Raw genomic sequence first — 9,273 nt, 5'->3', positions numbered from 1 at the left:
AGGTCTAGGCATGGCCGAATGGCCAGCCTCCTAATGATCTAAGATAGCATCAGAACAAAGATAACTACCCAGATTGATATTAATACAATAGTAAAAGGTCGTACTTATAGAGAACTAGTAGCCTAGGGTGTACAGAGATGAGTAAATGACATAAAAATCCACTTCCGGGCCCACTTGGTGTGTGCTTGGGCTGAGCATTGAAGCATTTTTCGTGCAGAGACTCTTCTTGGAGTTAAAGGCCAGCTTTGGTGCCAGTTTGGGCGTTTAACTCCCATTTGGGTGCCAGTTCCAGCGTTTAACACTGGGATTTCTTGAGGTGACTTTGAACGCCGGTTTGGGCCATCAAATCTTGGGCAAAGTATGGACTATCATATATTGCTGGAAAGCCCAGGATGTCTACTTTCCAACGCTGTTGAGAGCGCGCCAATTGGGCTTCTGTAGCTCCAAAAAATCCACTTCGAGTGCAGGGAGGTCAGAATCCAACAGCATCTGCAGTCCTTTTTGGTCTCTGAATCAGATTTTTGCTCAGGTCCCTCAATTTCAGCCAGAAAATACCTGAAATCACAGAAAAACACACAAACTCATAGTAAAGTCCAGAAAAGTGAATTTTAACTAAAAACTAATAAAAATATACTAAAAACTAACTAGATCATAACAAAAACATACTAAAAACAATGCCAAAAAGTATACAAATTATCCGCTCATCATTAGTGTACACAATCACCTTTGATCCCACTAAATAGGATCTGAACTTGTCAATGGCGTAAACCACTGCAAGTAGCTCTTTTTCTGTGGTTGTGTAGTTCTTCTGTGCGTCATTTAAAACACGACTGGCATAGTAAACGACGTGCAAAAGCTTGTCATGCCTCTGTCCCAACACTGCACCAATGGCATGGTCACTGGCATCACACATCAGTTCAAATGGTAATGTCTAGTTTGGTACAGAGATGATTGGTGTTGTGACCAATTTAGCTTTTAGAGTCTCAAATGCCTGCAGACACTCCTTATCAAAGATAAATGGTGTGTCAGCAGCTAGCAGATTACTTAGAGGTTTGGCAATTTTTGAGAAATCCTTTATAAACCTCCTATAAAATCCTGCATGCCCCAGAAAGCTTCTGATTGCCTTAACATTGGCAGGTGGTGGTAATTTTTCAATTACCTCTACTTTAACTTGATCCACCTCTATTCCCTTGTTCAAAATTTTGTGCCCAAGGACAATTCCTTCAATCACCATAAAGTGACATTTCTCCCAGTTTAAAACCAGGTTAGTCTCTTGGCACTTCTTTAGAACAAGTGCTAGATGGTCAAGACAAGAGCTGAATGAGTCTCCAAATACTGAAAAGTCATCCATGAAGACTTCCAGAAATTTTTCCACCATATCAGAGAAAATTGAGAGCATGCACCTTTGAAAGGTTGCAGGTGTATTGCACAGACCAAATGGCATCCTTCTGTATGCAAATACTCCAGATGGACATGTGAATGCTGTTTTCTCTTGATCCTGGGGATCCACTGTAATTTGATTATAACCTGAATATCCATCCAGGAAGCAGTAGTATTCATGACTTGCTAGTCTTTCTGGCATTTGGTCTATGAATGGTAAAGGAAAATGATCCTTTTCTGGTAGCTGTATTGAGCCTTCTATAATCAATACACATACGCCACCCTGTAACTGTCCTTGTGGGAACCAGTTCATTTTTTTCATTATGGACCACTGTCATGCCACCCTTCTTAGGGACGACTTGGACAGGGCTTACCCAGGGGCTATCAGAAATAGGATAAATAATCCTAGCCTCTAGTAATTTAGTGACCTCCTTCTGCACCACCTCCTTCATGGCTGGATTCAGCTGCCTTTGTGGTTGAACCACTGAATTGGCGTCACCCTCCAATAGGATCTTGTGCATGCATCTGGCTGGGCTAATGCCCTTAAGATCACTGATGGACTACCCAAGAGCTATCTTGTGTGTCCTTAGCACTTGAATTAATGTGCATACTCGTAACGGATGCTTACGCGTTATCCTCCTTTTTGACCCCACGCATACGCGTGGGTGACGCACACGCGTCACAAGGCCGACTCAAATTACTGATTTTTTATATTATAAAATTATTATCTATGCAAAATTATTAATGTGATACAAATGCAAAAAGTAATATGGCATAAATTCGTTTTATTATATGTTTGGTATCAGTTTTTACCTTTTATATTATATAAATAAATATAAATATATAGATGGGAAAACCAAAGTATTACAACACTGGACCGGGGATAAACATCATTGTTATGCACATGTCATGTGCTTTGCTCCATAATTCATTCAACTGCTTTCATTTTTTATTATTTTTTAATTACATTTTTTCATTTTTTAATTAATAGTTAGCCGGCCATTATATTCCCAAAGTTTAAAAGTGTACATGGTCTTATTTATTTAATTTTCAGTCTTGGTTGTAGGTAATTGTCTTGTTTGCTTCTTCTAGTGTCACTAGATGATGACTTGAAAATACAAGCAATAATAGATGAGGAATGGGATTAATTTACATAATCTTTTTATATATATTTTTTATTAATTGTTTTTAATATCAAAACAAAAAATATACAAAAGATAATGCAAGAAAAATGGTGTACATAATTTTTTAATACAAAAATTTATAACCAATGTTAGATTTATACTAAAATTAATCACTAAAATCAGTCATTAAAATAAAATATACATAAAAATATAAAATACATATTAAAAATTAGTTAAGTTACATATATTTATATAAAAATATGTAGTGATTAATTTTGATGTGCAAATAGTATTTTTTAAAAAATAAATTTTTTTAATATAAAAATACTATTCGTATACTAAAATCAACTATCAATGTATTTGTGTATAAATACATGTGTAATTTAATTTATTTTTAATATATATTTATATTTTAATATATATTTTTAATTTATACAAAAATATATAAAAACTGACTTTGATTGCTGATTTTAATGTACATCTAACATTTCGTTTTTAATCATACCTTAGCAATGGTTGACCTCCTGCCGTGACTACAAGACAGGCATCAAAAGATTTTGTCTTAGTACAAAGAGATCTAAAAGGCGGCGATGTAGGTCTGCAATAATCTGAGTATATGGGAGATGGTGGACTGGGCTGGTAGTTTCAACAGAGAGATCTGGCTACAACTAACACTGTGATGGCGGTCGCAAGTTTGGGCACATGACAACAAACCTCTCCGAATACATGAATTCTATGCTTAAGGGTACATGCTATTTACCGATTTTAGCCATTGTGCGATATACCTACGAGAGGCTGTAGCAATTGTTCGTCAGGAAAAGACGGGAGACACATGCACAACTAGTGGTGGGTAATCAATTTTTCAACAGCTGCTATTATGAAGAGTAGAGAGGGAATCTCGAAGATGCATATCACTCATTACGACAGACGAGCTTCAATGTTCTTGATTGAGAAGTCAGAACCTTTCAATGGTTGGTCGCAAAGGTCGTTTCGTGTTCGCTTGACGGCGAACACATGTGACTGTGGCATTTTCCAATAATTACATTTCCCATATCGTCATCCTCTAGCATCCTGTGCCGCCGCAAGTATGAAATGGGGTCCGTACGTCCATTCGGTGTACATGCAGCAGGTTGTGTTCAAAGTGTATGAGACGGAGTTTTCTCCGATACCAAATAACAAGCTTTGGCTAGAATGGTACAGGACATAGCTTTGTCCTAATCTGGCTGGGCTAATGCCCTTAAGATCACTGATGGACTACCCAAGAGCTATCTTGTGTGTCCTTAGCACTTGAATTAATGTTTCCTCTTCCTGTGGCTCTAAGGTAGAGCTTATGATCACAAGGAAGGTATCACCTTCTCCCAGAAATGCATATTTCAGGGATGGTGTAATGGTTTGAGCTCGGGTTTAAGAGGTTTCTCCTCTTCCTGAGGTATTTTTAGAGGTTCTATTATTCTCTCTGATTCCTCCAGATCAGACTGAACATCTTTAAAAATGTCCTCTAACTCTGATTCGAGACTCTCAGTCATATTGACCTTTTTTACCAGAGAGTCAATAATATCAATGCTCATGCAATCATTTGGGGTGTTTGGATGCTGCATAGCTTTGACAACATTCAACTTGAACTCATCCTCATTGACTCTCAGGGTTACTTCCCTTTTTTGGACGTCAATAAGGGTTCGGCCATTTGTTAGGAAAGGTCTTCCTAGAATGAGAGTTGCACTCTTGTGCTCCTCCATTTCCAGCACCACAAAGTTAGTAGGAAAGGCAAATGGCCCAACCTTGACAATCATGTCTTCAATCACCCCTGATGGGTATTTAATGGAGCCATCAGCAAGTTGGAGACATATCCGGATTGGTTTGACTTCTTCAGTCAACCCAAGCTTTTTGATAGTAGATGCAGGTATTAGGTTGATGCTTGCCCCAAGATCACATAGAGCTTGCTTGGTACAAGTACCCTCTAATGTGCATGGTATCATAAAGCTTCCGGGATCTTTAAGCTTCTCAGGTAAGCTTTTCAGAATGACTGCACTGCATTCTTCAGTAAGGTAAACTTTTTCAGTTTCCCTCCATTCCTTCTTATGACTTAAGATCTCTTTCATGAACTTAGCATAAGAGGGTATCTGCTCAAGTACCTCTGCAAATGGAATCTTTATTTCAAGAGTTCTGAGATAGTCTGTAAAGCGGGCAAATTGCTTATCCTGTTCCGCTTGGCGGAGTTTCTGAGGATAAGGCATTTTGGCTTTGTATTCTTCAACCTTAGTTGCTGCAGGTTTATTGCCTACAGATGTGGGTTGGGACGCCTTTTTAGAAGGGTTATTATCAGCACTTGTATGTGTATGATCCCCCACTGGCATTTGAATGCCAGGGGTAGAAGCTGGAGTGGCATTAGACGCCAACTCCTTACCTGTTTCTGGCATTTGAACGCCAGAACTGTGCTTCCTTTGGGCATTCAACGCCAACTCTTTGCTTGTTTCTGGCGTTGAATGCCAGGACTGAGCATGGGTTGGGTGTTCAATGCCAGCTTCCCACCCATTTTCTGGTGTTTGAGTGCCAGAATTATTCCTTTCTGGGCTCTTACTGTCCTCAGATGGATTTTGGGTGCTTTGCTCATTTATTGGCTTCCTGCTATCTTGAAGTGAGGTATTTAATGTTTTCCCACTTCTTAATTGAACTGCTTGGCACTCTTCTGTTATTTGTTTTGATAGTTGCTGTTCTATTTGCTTCAACTGTACTTCCATATTCATATTAGCCATTCTTGTTTCTTGTAATATCTCCTTGAATTCGGCTAACTATTTTGTTAGAAAGTCTAATTGATGATTGAATTCAGTAGCTTGATCTGCAGGACTGAGTTCAGTAGTTACTGTTTTAGCCTCTTCTTTCATGGAAGATTCACTGCTTAGGTACAGATGCTGATTTCTGGCGACTGTATCAATGAGCTCTTGAGCTTCTTTTATTGTCTTTCTCATGTGTATAGATCTACCAGCTGAGTGGTCTAGAGAAATCTGAGCTCTTTCTGTAAGCCCATAGTAGAAGATGTCTAACTGCACCCACTCTGAAAACATTTCAAAGGGCTATTTTCTTAGCATCTCTCTGTATCTCTCCCAAGCATCATAAAAAGATTCATTATCTCCTTGTTTGAAGCCTTGGATGCTCAGCCTTAGCTATGTCATCCGTTTTGCAGGAAAATAGTGATTCAGGAATTTTTCTGACAGCTGTTTTCATGTCTTTATGTTGTCCTTAGGTTGGTTATTTAACCACCTCTTAGCTTGGTCTTTTACAGCAAATAGAAACAGTAACAATCTATAGACATCCTGATCTACTTCCTTATCATGTACTGTGTCAGCGATTTGTAAAAACTGTGCCAGAAACTCTGTAGGTTCTTCCTGTGGAAGACCAGAATACTGACAACTTTGCTGCACCATGATAATGAGTTGAGGATTCAACTCAAAATTACTAACTCCATTGGAGGGTATACATATACTACTCCCATATGAAGCAGTAGTGGAGTTAGCATATGACCCCAGAGTCCTTCTAGACTGTTCATTTTTACTTAGGTCCATGATGGAGAAAGGGAGATGACTTGGATTTATTTTATTTAATTTATTATAAAAAAATTGATTTTCGAAAGAATAAAATAAATTAAAATAAAAACTGAAATAAAAATAAAATAAAATAAAATAAAAAAATAAAATTAAAAATTAAAAATAATAAAAATTAGAAAATATTTTATGAAGATTTTCGAAAAAGTGAGGAAAGAGAAAGTGGTTAGGATATTTTCGAAAAAGATAAATATATATATATATATATATGTCAGAACCTTTCAATGGTTGGTCGCAAAGGTCGTTTCGTGTTCGCTTGACGGCGAACACATGTGACTGTGGCATTTTCCAGTAATTACATTTCCCATATCGTCATCCTCTAGCATCCTGTGCCGCCGCAAGTATGAAATGGGGTCCGTACGTCCATTCGGTGTACATGCAGCAGGTTGTGTTCAAAGTGTATGAGACGGAGTTTTCTCCGATACCAAATAACAAGCTTTGGCTAGAATGGTACAGGACATAGCTTTGTCCTAATCATGCCATATGCACAGGAAGTCTACCGGCCGACCTGTTTTCACCAGGTTTTGTAATGAGATAGACGAAGACGAGTGCCAAGGGGAAAGATGTGGTCTCTGCAGGCAAATCGATCATACCCAAAAAGAGTGTCCAAATCAGTCGACGGACGAGGTTTAGTTTACAGTCGCTACTTTATTTGTGTTTGTTATGGTTGTTGTTTCTGTAGTTCATGTATTTGTGTAGTTTAATTTATTGTTCACTTTGTTGTATTTTGATTAAGTAAATGTTGTACTCGACCTTTTTGCGATTTAAATTATCCATGTTTACGGCATTTATGTTGTGCAAAAGTTCTAAAGTTTAAAATACAACAAAACGATGTTTGCTTATTAAACCAAAAATAGAGCTCAATAATTTAACCCCAAACTAAATACAATGATATAAAAAAATTAGAAAATAGTGAACTAAAATGCAACATAAATAGTGTACCAAAATATAGCATAAATAGTGTATCAAAATATATCAATAATAACATATGGAATTATAACGAACAACAATAATAACGATATTATTAGTGGTGGTCATCCCGATAATGTAATCGATGTTCAGTGTCACATAGCAGAAGTTGAATCTGTCGTTGAGGTTGAGCCACATTAAAGTGAATAATTTTTTTTTTTTAAATTCTAAAATTTGAAATATTTTCATATAGGCGATAAACTCACTATCTTGTGTTATATAATTTAAAATTGATCAAGTTATTAAGATTGACGGTCCTTTAAATCATTGGCTTCGAATTTGATTCATGAGAGTTGGAAGAAAAAAAAAACCTTGTTTTTTTATTAAGATTTTAGCTAAGTTAGACAAGACTAATCTAATTTTCTAATAATTAGGTCCAAATATACATTGACGATTCAATTGGCACAAAAAAAATAGATGAACTGAAATACATCTATTATTAATTCATGAAGATGTCTTATCTAACATTTAATATGATTTTAAACCATAACTTATATTCAATTTTTAAAACGTAACAAACTTCATTCTGACCATTTTTAAGAAAACATATTTTGTTAAAATCAAGAAACATCGGCCGATTAAGAAGCATGCAGCTGCTGCAGATGTTATTGTTACTGATGGTAATAAAGGTCGGGCCAACAATTTTATTTCAGTTACTGTGGTAAATAGTGGTCATACTACACTTGTTTCACAATTCCAAACTAAAATTCAGCTTGAAATTAGTCCATCTATTTTGTTAGAAATTAATGACTATCAACAGGTTCACAAAAGTAATTTATATGAATTTTTATCAAATAAAGTCTCTTGTCAATTTTATTAATTATTTTACATATTTTATCCATAAGTATCTTCCATTACTGTTAGGCCAACAAAACTTCTTTTTAAAAGAAAGTTATCCAAAGTTATAAACATTCCATTAGCAATGCAAGCACTTCATTTACAATCATGCCACCAAGCAGTACTCTATTAGCAAGCACTCCCCTTACAATCACCTCACCAGCCAGCACCAATCTAGTAAGAACTAATCCACTTAATCCCATGTAAAATATAACACAGGAGACTGTATCAAAACTTACAAATTTATGAGATTTGTGTCTATTCTTGGATTCAAGTTATCCAAAACCAAAAAATAATGAATTAAATTATTATATATAAAAAACATTCGATACGGTGTTTTTGTCTTTTTATTTTGTTTGGACTATTTACTTTGAATGTTTTCTTAATTAAGATCCAATTATTGTGGCTTTATAAGACCTAGGCCTTTATTTTAGCAACTTTGACATATTTGGTAAATAGATTAGTATTTTATATTGTTTTAGTAAAGAGTAAGTATTATTTTGGTCATTAATATTTAAGGTCAGAATCGAAACCGTCTCTAACGTAATTTTTTATTTAGAATTGTCATTAACGTTTTATTTAATATTAAAATCGTTCTTTTTAAAAAATATATAAATTTTTATTATTAAATTATCATCTGGCGAAACTTGTAGCCGCCGTCGTCATCGCGAGCCAGGGAGAGAGCTTCTGCTTCTGCACCGCTGTTCCTCACCACCGCGTTCTCGCCGCTGCTCCTCGCCGCTGCACCTCGTCGTCTCGCCGCTTTACCTCCCCGCTTCGGTTTTTTGCTTCAGCCTCTGTTTCTGCTTCGGCTTCTGCTTCTTGCTCTGGCCTCTTCTTTCTACTTCTGCTTGAGCTTCTACTTGAGCTTCTGCTTTTGCGTCTTTTGCTTTTGGGTCTACTTCTGCTTCTACTTTTACTTTGATTTTTATTTGTTATTTCTAATTTTATTGTTGTTGTGTGTTGATTTTGTTGTTGAATTTGATGTTGTTGTTTCTGAATTTGAATGATGTGTTATTGTTGGTGTTCTTGAATCTGATTATTAGTATTTAATGGGAATAAGGGAGGTGGTGGTGGTGGAGTAAGGGAGATGGTGGTGGTGGTAAAGGTGTTAGTAGTAGTGGAGGGTATTTTTTCCGTAAAAAGTTAAAAGGACGATTTTAATACGAAATAAAATGTTAAGGACAATTCTAAATAAAAAATTACGTTGAGGACGGTTTCGATTCTGACCCTAAACATTAGGAACCAAAATAATATTTAACCCTTTTAGTAACTTTATTTCGACAACTTTATAAGGCTTTTATTTTGACAATTTTGTTTTAGCTGTGTTTTATATTATGAAGATTAATTATAACTTTATGAAT

The sequence above is a fragment of the Arachis duranensis genome, chromosome 7, assembly GCF_000817695.3.
Source record: "Arachis duranensis cultivar V14167 chromosome 7, aradu.V14167.gnm2.J7QH, whole genome shotgun sequence".
NCBI classification, from domain to species: Eukaryota; Viridiplantae; Streptophyta; class Magnoliopsida; order Fabales; family Fabaceae; genus Arachis; species Arachis duranensis.
The sequence above is the reverse complement of the archived record's forward strand: the minus strand, read 5'-3'. Positions refer to the sequence as shown.